Below are 12,661 nucleotides of genomic sequence, written 5' to 3' on the forward strand. Positions count from 1 at the left end.
TTTTTGAATTGCCATTGAGGGGTGAAAAAAGCACGAACGCAAAATAAATTATAATAGACACAGACACATGCATGAATGAATATAATATCTATATATTCATATATATATATGTATATATATATACATATATATATATATATATATATGTGCATATATATATACATATATATATATATGTATATATATGCATATATATACATATATACATAGATACACATATATATAACTACATAATACATGCATACATACATGCATGTATATATATATATGCATAATGCATGTGTGCCTTCTCTATCAGACACACGCACGCAAACATATATGATGTATTTAAATACGCAAAATTTGAAATTTACATATATATATACATATATATATATATATATATATTATATATATATATTATATATATATATATATATAATATATATATATATATATATATATAATATATATATATATATATATATATGCATATGTATACACACTGGTGTGTATGGTAATGTATAGAAGAATATATTACTCAAAGAAATTCCGACTTTGATTTTCACGTATTATTTACAATCAAATTATGTAAGATAGCATGATATAATGAAATGATAGAATATTAAATATCCATTCTGATTGAACTAATACTTTCATGTATTAAACTATGCAATCTTTAGGTTCATGCATGTAGTAGTGGTGACAGATATATTTTACAATTCACAACTGTAGTGAGTTGGCTAAACTGTATACCATCATATAAATATATATAGTTGAAATTTACAGAAAAACAATATACGAAGACAGATGTATAAACAACAGGCAAAATACGAAGACAGATGTATAAACAATAGGCGCAGGAGTGGCTGTGTGGTAAGTGGCTTGTTTACCAACCATATGGTTCCCGGTTCAGTCCCAGTGCGTGGCATCTTGGGCAAGTGTCTTCTACTATAGCCTCGGGCCGACCAAAGCCTTGTGAGTGGATTTGGTAGACGGAAACTGAAAGAAGCCCGTCGTATATATGTATATATATATATATATATATGCGTGTGTGTGTTTGTGTGTCTGTGATTTTCTCCCTAGCATTGCTTGACAACCGATGCTGGTGTGTTTATGTCCCCGTCACTTAGCGGTTCGGCAAAGGCGACCGATAGAATAAGTACTGGGCTTACAAAAGAATAAGTCCCGGGGTCGAGTTGTTCGATTAAAAGGCGGTGCTCCAGCATGGCCGCAGTCAAATGACTGAAACAAGTAAAAGAGTAAAGAGTAAAGAGAGAGTGTGTTAGTTTGAAGCTCGGGGAGGTGAGAAAGACTTTTACGTTTCGAGCCTACGGTCTTCAACAGAAAGGAAAATGAGGAAATAAACAGAGAGAGAATAAAAAAACTTGTGGAGTTAGCGGTCAATCATGGCGACTTGTTGGACAACTGTTGTTAGACAGGAGAGCTAGAGAGAAGGGGAGATAATAAAGCACCGGTAATCCCAAAATGAAGGTGTGCGTGCGAGTGTGTAAGTGCGTACGTCTGTAATGTGTGGGTGTGTAGATGATGGTGTGCGTGCTGGGAAAGGGGTTAGTACTAGTATGTGCGGAGTGGTGTAGGGTGTTGTTGTAGTGGTGTGTGGCGTGGTGGTGTGGTTGTGTAGTGGTGTGGTGGTGTATGGTGTGGTGGTGTGTGGCGTGGTGGTGTGTGGTGTGGTGTAGTGTTCTGTTTTGTAGTGTGGTGATGTGTGGTGTGGGATGATAGCGTGTAGTGGTTTGACAGTGTTCGTGTGGGGATGTCGTGTGGGGTGGGCGTTTTGACGTGAGGATATGGGGGAGGATGCTTTGTGGGTTGAAGACGTGGGGTAGGGTGGGTATGTGGGGTGGGATGTTTCGGGTGGGGTGTGTGGGAGTGGGATGTGTGGGGGTGGGATGTTCGGGGGTGGATGTGCGAGATGAGATGTGCGGGGTTGGGATGTGCGGGGATAGGGTGTAGATGTATGTGGTATCAATGAAGGGAGAGAGTGGACAGGAGGGAAGAGAGGAAATAGGTGTCATGGCAAGAGATGAGAGGAGAGGAGTCAGCCCATATGGTCCAACGGAGTGAAGAGAGAATATTAATTCTAGTTCGCGGCGAAGACGGGAGTCCGGATGTTCCCTGTGCAAAGACAACCCGAACACAGACAGGTGTTGTAATGGATGTCCGGTAGAACGGAAATGACGCGAAACCGGGGTTTCATTGCCGAGTCTAATGTCTCGGGGGTTCACTGCGAACCGGTCAGCCAAGTGGCGTTCCGTTTGTCCGATGTACAGAGGGCAGAAAGAGCAGGAAATGCAGTAAATGACGTTGCTAGCAGTGCAGGTAAAGGAGTCAGTGATCAGATTGGGACGATATTGGGTGCCTGTGTGGATGATGGTGTCGGAGAGGTAGGGGCAAGTACAGTAGCGCGGGTGGCAGCAGGGGAACGAGGCAGATTAGGAAGGTGGTTAGGGAAGAAACTGTGGCCAGGAGGTCACCTAGGTTGTGAGCTCATTTTGAAGGAGGGAAGGGGTAGGTTGGGGAAGATGTGCGAGATGGAGGATTGGACTGGATTCGCCGGAAGGCTCGGAGAATGGTATGTAGGAAGGACAGGGTTGAAGGGTGGTAATTGAGGTGAAACGGGAGACGAGCAACAGCGGGGTGGGCGCGAGGAGAGAGAGGCACTGTCCACTGAATGTGCTCTGGCAAAGGCGGTGTGGATAGTGCTGAAGTGATATCTACAAAGGATGAAGTGGCGGGCCATGAGTGGAAACTGTGTCACAAAGTCATGGTTTTCACTGCAGAGCATGCGCAGACGGAGGAATTGGAAGTAGGTGATGGAGAGACAGAATGAAAATTGCTATCAAGCGATCATAATGAACCGCAAGATCATACTGTTAAAAAGAAAACAATATTTAAGAAAAATTATAGTAATATATCTGGTTTGTTGAAAATCCATATTTGTGCAGCTGAAGATAGCTTTTTTTAAAGTGATGAAATGATTGCATTGTTCAATAAACCAGAGCCGCTTGAAACGGTCGTACTTCATTACTACTTGAAATCATGTTACTTATTTTGATTATATATCTAATGCCAACTTATTTTAAAATATTTTAAAATATTTTAAAATATTTGCGTATTTTAAATATTTATATATTTATATACTTGTATCTTTTGATACTGTATCATCTAGAATTTTGTATCGATTGATTAATGTCCAATGATCGTACACATATATATTGAATATTCTATTGGATAATAGGTCATGTTTCTCTAGTTTTCTGCTGATATTGACTCCATTGAAATTATAAATTGGGACTTTAGCTCAATTAGAGCACTTTAATTTTAGTCGGTTTCTGAGCATTGTTAAATTAACAATCTCAACATAAAACTGTATAATTTATACACACACACACACACATATATATATATATATATATATATATTATATATATATATAAACATACGTGTTTGAGTGTGTGTGTGTGTGTGAGGATATATTTATATATAGGTGGTGGGATCAAGAAGTATAAGGAACTTTACCATAGTAACAAAGCTAAAGCGTGCAGAGTGAGTCTGCTCGGCACGGATTGACCTTGAAATCTGTTGTGCAAGCGCACTAAGTTTTAACATTCCATCTCACTGGTGCTGTTTACACCAGTTGTTGGAAGGAAGGTGTGTAGCTTGTGATCGTCGCATTGACAATGACAGAGATAGATGAGCAGAGAAATTGCCTCGAATTTTGCCAAACTCGTAGCGATACCTGCCCAGAGGCCCACGCAAAGTTTTAGAAAAGTGTTCATGGTTCTCGATGCAACTGAAACTCTAGTGTTTCTTTGGTCAGCTGAAAACAAGTTTTGGTGCAAACTTGGAAGACACGCGTCTTATACACACCTCTCCATACATTTTCTGCAACCTTGTGTCGGCTTCTGAGTAGGTATCCCCATGACAACTTTCTCTGCCATGGTCAAGGCGACGATCACATGCTGCACACGTTACTTCCGAGCACTGCTGTAAACAGCGGAAGGGAGCAAGAAGGTTAAAACTTGGTATACATGCACAGTAGTGCTTAAGGTAAAGATTTGCCAAGCGGCTACATTCTGCATATCTTTGCTTCGTTACAATGGCAACAGTCCGTATACTTATTGAGCAGAGCTCGTATATATATATATATATATATTTATGAAACCGGCCTTAGCAAACATATTCTGTCTGTTTTGCTAGAAAGAGGTAGAAACTGATCAGTCCGGGATGTATCGTTAATGGTAAATGTTTTTGATTTTCACTCTCGATAAATTTATCCCTTTTTTGTGTCCCTAGCACTTGGCATCCTTATTTAGGAGCCCTTAATTATATTTCTATATGAATAATATTCTTCTATATGAATAATATTTTGTCTAATGACTAATTCGTCCTTTGTGCTGGGCCACTGGTAGTAATCTATGTTATTACCCTTTTTTGATTATATATATATATATATATATATATCCAATGTACCAAAATGTTATTGTCTTTCGGAGGTACACCTTATATACATTTGTGTTGCCTCTCTCACTAGTAATCTAGTAATGCCTTTCCTTATATATATATATATATATAAAACATTATTGGTGAATTGAAGAAATGGAGCTGAACGCAGATTGAACAGAAATCGTTTTATTTCATTCTACACGTGTTTCGAAAGGCACAAATTACCAAAATCCGATTGAATAATGGGACCATATTGTGTCTTTCTCTTCAGGAAGAAAAAAGGAAATCCGTTGGAAAAACAAAAACAGAACAGAGGCGGAGCAAAAACAAATCGAACTATGCTCCTAAGAGCCCATGGCGAAACTGTTTATCAGTGTATGTTGAGAACCGGTGGCTGAAGAATTCAACGGGTCAGGCATCGGTCAATCATGTGGGTGAGGGTGTATAGATGTCTTCACTTATGTAGGGGCATCATCCTCAAGATTGTCTTTGCGTGTCTCCAACCATTACGCAACTTTTCGGGACGTGAACAAGCGCCAGACCACGGGACTCAGTAAGCTAATATGGCGACTGAAGGATACGAACTTAAGCTATAGGCTGGAATGGTCAATTTTGTCGGTGGCCCTCCCATTTGATAGGGGCAGAAGACAGTGCAACCTTTGTGTCTCCGAACTCTTCCATATTTTGTTTGCCAGAGGCCGGATGGTAAACGGGCTCTTACAGTCGGCTTTTCGATGCCCCCATTGGCGGCGTTACACTTATCTGGCTTTTAAATAGCGTTTATAAATAATACCGGCACCCATAGCCCTTGGTAACAAATTCTGAAATAGCCTTTAAGATATCTACGATTAACCACTGCAAGGGGAATTACTCCTGTAAGACAAACGGGGCTTGGTTTTTTCACAGCGGGGGGTTTCCTTGACAAGGCAGGCTTAGATGCACACACACATAAAACATAATATATATATATTTTTTTTTCTTTCTGCCACCCAACGGTTATCACGGCAGTAGCCACTGACAGCCGAACGATCAAACGCACACACGTACACAACAAATGTTTTCTACCCCTACGCCAACACACACATATACAGAACAGTATACACACACACGTCTCTAAGTAGATTTTTTCTCGCCCCTTATAAAACATCCAATATTCCTTAAATAGTCAGAACTTTATTCTCGGTCACAAAGAACATCTATACACCCTCACCCACATGATTGACCGATGCCTGACCCGTGAATTCTTCAGCCACCGGTTCTCAACATACACTGATAAACAGTTTCGCCATGGGCTCTTAGGAGCATAGTTCGATTTGTTTTTGCTCCGCCTCTGTTCTGTTTTTGTTTTTCCAACGGATTTCCTTTTTTCTTCCTGAAGAGAAAGACACAATATGGTCCCATTATTCAATCGGATTTTGGTAATTTGTGCCTTTCGAAACACGTGTAGAATGAAATAAAACGATTTCTGTTCAATCTGCGTTCAGCTCCATTTCTTCAATTCACCAATAATGTTTTAATTTCAATTATCCGCACCAACGCACGGTTGCAACGCCAGATGGTTGTACCTCCAACCGTGCTGTTTACTGCTGTGATTTTTGCTACTAAGGTATCGGTTAAACTTTTGATTAATCTACTACAATATTATTCATCTTTCTATTTCACATAATATATATATATATATATATATATATATATATATAACTATCCGTCCAACAGGAGCGTGAAAGCGTGAGTAACAGTTGTGTGATATTTCTGTTTTAATAAATATATATACATATATATATATATATATATATACTTAAATATATACACGCATATATATATACATATACATACATGTGGTGTATGCACATATATATAGATACAAATATATATACATATGTGTATGTATATATATATATATATATATATATATATATATATATATTTACATACATGTGTGTATGCATATATATATATATAATATATATATTATATTATATATATATATATAGATAGATAGATTCAAATATATATACGGCAGGCTCTCCCAAATCCACTCACTAGGCATTGGTGGGCCCCAGTCCAGTCTATAGTCGGTGCGAGTCTATAAATTTGGTGGTGTCACGCAGTCGGACTGAATCTTAAACCATTTGGCTGAGAAGGAAAACTTTTACCACAAAGCTACGCAGGATATCTCTCTCTCTCTCTCTCTATCTATCTATCTATCTATCTATCTTGCTATATATCTATCAATTTATCGGTCTGTCTGTCTATCTATCTTTCTATCTATGTGTCTCTCGGTCTGATAGAAAGATAGACAGATAGATTTCTTCCCGGGTTTCAAGGCTGTGATATATTCCATAACGCCTGCAGGCTCACTGAGATTACCAGGAACATTCCATTAATGCTATTGCAAGGAGTCTAGACAATTCAAACGGGCAGAGAATAGAAGAAAGAAAGATGCGTGTATCGGAAATTTGAGTGATGGAGCCATGAAATCAACCTGTTCTGAGTAGCAGAAAAAAAAGTCCAGAGAAAGAACAAACACACTCAGGCGCTCTCGCACACACACGCACACACACACACACGCACACACACACACACATTCTCTCTCTCACTCTCACACAAGCACTCAAACACGCAAACACACCTACACAAACACCGATGTACGTAATCCCATGTTGGCGGACTCCTGCTTATATCAAGTTGTTCCTACTTATCTATCGCTTTGGTTGCGAAAAATGCTTGTTATCAATAAGATTGTCATCCTTACCTGCGTCAATACACCACCGTGTATTTATGATGGTAATCGTTTTCTGCTGCTCTTCATAGATATATCGTTGTGTATGTATATGTCACACGCTTCTAAGTGTACTAGAGAATGCGTGCTTGTGAGCTTGAGAGCATATGAGCATATTTACTTGCGTGTTTGAAATCACAAGATTTGCAACGCGAATATTATCTGTTCGTGGAAATAGCGGATTAAAAGTATTAATTTATGCCACTATGTGAAGTCATACACAAAATATAAGCCGAAGCGATAATATATATTCTCATCAGGCAATGCTTACGATCCATATCGAAATTGCTTCCATTTTGATTCATTGTTGACGTCTTTAGAATAGATATTCCTGTCCAATTCTCACAGATATTGTTAGAGACCAGCCAGCATTCGTGCTACGCATGCCGAACCTATATCACTCAAACATTCTCAGCTGTTCAATATGGCATTCGCTGTCATAAATTTTCTTGCCATTTGTCAAAGCTATCTTTAGAAATAAATAGATTTGTTCAGTGATAGAAATCTTAAGCTTCTATGATTCCATTCATCATGAATACTAGAAGACGAGCTTATAACATGTGAATGATATTTGAACTTCCGTGGGGTTGCTACTGAAAATTCTTAAGTACATCTATTTCCGCCAAAATCTTCGATCTATACCAGATTTTTCCCTCTTCCGCCTCCCCGCCAGTGTTTTTCAATACTCACACCAGCCTACTCAAAGCAACTGTTTCTTACATAAACATGAGTTATTAACGTATAGCCAAGAAGAAATGAGAAACATATCTCTTATGCCTTCTCTAAATATCAAACGTCAGCATGGCTGTGTGGTTAACAAGTTCACTTCGCAAACTCGAGATTCTGGTTTCGATTTTACTTCATGGCACTTAAGGTGTTTTTAATGTAACTTCAGATTTACCAATACTCTGTTAGAACTTAGTAGACGGAAAGTATGTATGTATGCGCGTATGTATATATTTGTGTGTATATATATATATATACATATATATATATATATAAGTCAGTAAATGGTGGGGTTGTGTTAACCACACGTAGGGGACACATCAACATCCAACCTTTTCAAACAAAACACTATACCAAAACACAGACATCCTAATCCTCCGAAGAAGTTTTTCCATGGACTAATATTGAACTCTAAAATCATAAAGACACTAAAATGTATTGGTATACTTATTTATTAATTTTTATATATATTTATTATATTTTTGAGAAAAAAAACATTGTAAATATCTTTTTTCTCCTTCCTCAAGCTACAAAATTGTTTTTCCTTTCCAAATCTTTAAAATTTGCCTTTGATCTCTTTTTTAAAAATGTTCATACACCCATTTTTATTAAAATTTACTTTCAGTTTAGCATTCTGCCTTATTATTTTTCCTCTCCAATATATATATATATATATATATAAAGTGCTAGGGTTCAGTATGCACAGGATCGAGCGACATCGTGCAACAGATACCCAACCAATACTTCTAAAATTTACAGCCAAATGTGCAAACACTATTCATCCCTTGTACCCACGGCTATGTTACGAGCAGTACCGCAGAAAAGTGCAGTATACTATCATGGAGTACATTATAATTTCAAGTTAATAATATAAGGGTAAAATTAATTTATCAAATTAATTAATTAATTAATTAATCAATTAATAAATTATTTTGTCAAGTAGATCGGTACGTTAAAATAATCTTTAATGGTAAAATTATACAGGCGCAGGAGTGGCTGTGTGGTAAGTAGCTTGTTTACCAACCACATGGTTCCGGGTTCAGTCCCACTGCGCGGCATCTTGGGCAGGTGTCTTCTACTATAGCCTCGGGCCGACCAAAGCCTTGTGAGTGGATTTTGTAGACGGAAACTGAAAGAAGCCCGTCGTATATATGTATATATATATATGCGTATGTGTGTATGTGTTTGTCCCCCTAGCATTGCTTGACAACCGATGCTGGTGTGTTTATGTCCCCGTTACTTAGCTGTTCAGCAAAAGAGACCGATAGAATAAGTACTGGGCTTACAAAAGAATAATCCCGGGGTCGAGTTGCTCGATTAAAGGCGGTGCTCCAGCATGGCCGCAGTCAAATGACTGAAACAAGTAAAAGAGTAAAAGAGCAAATATTCTATAATTATAAACATAATTATAATAGGGTTCAGCTAACTGCTTCACCGCATACCGAATTTAGAAATAGGAGTTACAAAATTCATTTTCTACTACCGTAGCAATCTCCCACACTTTTTTACGTAAGCAAAGAGAAAAAAACAATGAATCAACACAACTCCGATTAGCCAAATACGCGTTTCGAGATTATAGTGTTAAGGAATTCTTAACACCAATTTCTAAATTCGGTATGTTATGAAGCAATTAGCTAACCCCCTATTATAATTATATTTATAATTATAGAATATTTGTATAATTTTACCTGTAAAGATTATTTTAACGTACCGATCCACTTGGTAAAATTAATTAATATATTGATTAATTAATTTTACACATTTATCATTATTAATATCATTATTATCATTATTTTTATTATTATTATTATTATTATTATTATTATTATTATTATTATTATTATAAATATATATATATATTAATTGTTATTGCCATATTAATATGGCGATAACAATTAATTTCCAGTAACGCTGCCGTAATCTCTTTTAGAGAGACTTAGTAATTTCAACATTATATATATATATATATATATATATATAGAGAGAGAGAGAGAGATACATACACACACATATATATATATATAGATATATACTAGTGTGTGTACATGCATACATGTGGATCATTGACGATTTTTTCTTCCTTCTTTCTTTTCTCTTGGTCTTTCCTCCGTCTCCTGTTTCTGATGAAGTCCTTAGCTCGAAACATAAAGCTACTTTTCTTTCCTTCCTTCCATGAGAATCTGACAATACTTTGCATGTACCACGTCCTCACGTTATTGTTTTATTTTCTTACGTATTTCCACTTTTTTTTATTATATATATATATATATACTACGTCGAATAATCCAGGGTGCAACAAAAGAAACTCCTATACGTAACCTGTCTACTGGTATGGCACTTGTGAAGTTAGTCAGATAGTAATGGCATCTTCATTTGCATAATGTTTTTTTCTTTGTATTTCTGTTGCCACCATGGTTTAAACTGGAACAGACCGGGTGTTTACATTTCAAAATCACAAGACTTTCCCCAGGGAACATTGCACGGTTACACCTTCCCTGTCACTGGTATACACTTTTAACTGTCGTTCGGTTTGGGAACACCATCAATTTATGACCTAACAATTGTGAACACTTGCACTCTAATCACTATGTGATACGCTTTCATTTTATTCACTAAGAAGGAATTTATCTGTTATAGAGATTAAGAAGGCGCGTGGCCATGTGGTTAGAGCGTCGAGCTTACGATCGTGAGGTTGTGAGCTCGAATCCCGGACCGGGCTGCGTGTTGTGTTCTTGAGCAAGACACTTTACTTCACGTTGCTCCAGTTCACTCAGCTGTAGAGATGAGTTGCGACGTCACAGGTGCCAAGCTGTATCGGCCCCTTTGCCTTTCCCTTGGACAACATCGGTGACGTGGAGAGGGGAGACCGGTATACATGGGCGACTGCTGGTCTTCCATAAAACAACCTTGCCCAGACTTGTGCCTCAGAGGGTAACTCTCTAGGTGCAAACCCAAGGTCAGTGTCTGACCGAAGGGGGTCAAAAAAAAAAGAGATTAAGAAATTAAAAAGAATAAGCTTAAACTGCCAATCGCTGGAAAAATAGGTGGGAGTGTTGAAGTATCCCAGCTTTTAGGGTGTCGCGTAATGCCTGGTTGGAGGTCCAAATTTCCGAGTTATTTTATAACGCTTTGGAAAAGTGAAGGACTATTGCAATAAGTATGTGAATCTGAGAGGGGAATATGTTGAATAAAATCATAATTAACTGATCCTCCAGCATTTTCTTTTACCCAAAGCCAGGAACTTTTCTCCCCATCACCGACATATATTTATAATCAATTGCAGAAATAATAAATCAACTTATACTTCAAACAACTTAAATGTATTACACCTTTGAAATACAATAAGAAGAGACAAATTTATTATGCAATCTTCACGTGTGTACAGATAATCCCGATGACAAACATCAGAAGTTATTAATTCTGAGTGCCTTCTTATATAGACTTATACTGAAATAGGCAAACAATTCTAACAATACCAATTATCCTTCGTGGTATTGTGATTGACTTATTGTGTATCTTCGTTTGTGCTCTTGTTGGCAGATACCTTTCAAACGAACGTTCAAACATTTCCAAATAGGTGAACCACAAGTAGTCGTGGGTGCGTAACTATGCACTTAGTGAATTAGGTAGCTTACATGTATTTATGAAAACACAAAACAACAATTTGTGAGAAAGAGTTTTTACATCACTGCGTATACAATAGGCCTGCTAGTCAGAGCAAGCAAATTACATTCATATCACCCGTAACTTAACGTGTGTTTATCATGCAGAAGGTGCCACCGAATAATTTATTCTCTAAACAATCCAATTTCCACAGGTGAACAAAGTGTAAATGCCTGTTGTTAGCTAAATTATTAACGGCATTATTTCGACAAGTACACAAATCCTACATTTTTCTGAAAAGAGAGTAAATTCGAACGCATTCCCTCAACATACTAGAAATGGCTGCAAGTTCTTTCTCAAATCCTACTCAACAATCTCATGAAAAAGACCCATAAGGTATCTTCCTTCTGAATACATTAGGATTGCTCGGACACAGACAAGAGTTTCAGTTTGTCAGTTGTTGATTTGGAGAGGGAGCCACAGAACGGAAATGGATGGAAGAAAAAAGTACACAGGGATTGTTAAGCACAAGAAAATCAAGAGAAACATTAGAAGGAATGAACCTTGAGAAAATAAGGGGATGTTACTTTTAATGTGTGATTTATGGAAGAAAATACTTGAGTCATGCAGTCTAGTCAGCCCTCAGAGAACCCACAGGAATTAACCCCTTGTCAATTGTGATGCGACTATTGTTCACAAAAGAACGTGTGCAACCTGTGGAAAGGCGTGCCTTTCAGTTGGAGGATAGAAAAGGCATGTCAAAAGGCTGCATACTGTGGCACCTGTTCTTTCTGCTAGCCAGCACAGCTGCGCATTATGCAATAGAATGTGAAAATCTTTGGCCGGGCTCAAGAATCATACACAGGCCTTATATTGCATCATCAATGACTCATTTCACTGTTTCTTTCTGGCTGTGTCTTTGCTCGTATATATATGTCTTTACTACCCACAAGGGGCTAAACGCAGAGCAGACAAACAAGGACAGACAAACGGATTAAGTCGATTACATCGACCCCATTGCGTAACTGGTACTTAATTTATCGACCCCGGAATGATGAAAGGCAAAGTCGACCTCGGCGGAATTTGAACTCGGAACGTAAC

General features: G+C 37.8%; 1 long non-coding RNA gene across 1 annotated transcript; it reads left to right on the forward strand.

Annotated features, from left to right (window-relative positions):
- The first annotated feature begins 1,009 nt into the window (after window positions 1-1,009).
- LOC118766156 lies at window positions 1,010-12,414 on the forward strand. Its single transcript, XR_005002065.1, has 3 exons — window positions 1,010-1,041; window positions 8,165-8,171; window positions 12,263-12,414. It is a non-coding gene; the product is annotated as an uncharacterized LOC118766156 (long non-coding RNA).
- Window positions 12,415-12,661: the final 247 nt, after the last annotated feature.

The sequence above is a fragment of the Octopus sinensis genome, linkage group LG15 (genome assembly GCF_006345805.1).
Source record: "Octopus sinensis linkage group LG15, ASM634580v1, whole genome shotgun sequence".
NCBI classification, from domain to species: Eukaryota; Metazoa; Mollusca; class Cephalopoda; order Octopoda; family Octopodidae; genus Octopus; species Octopus sinensis.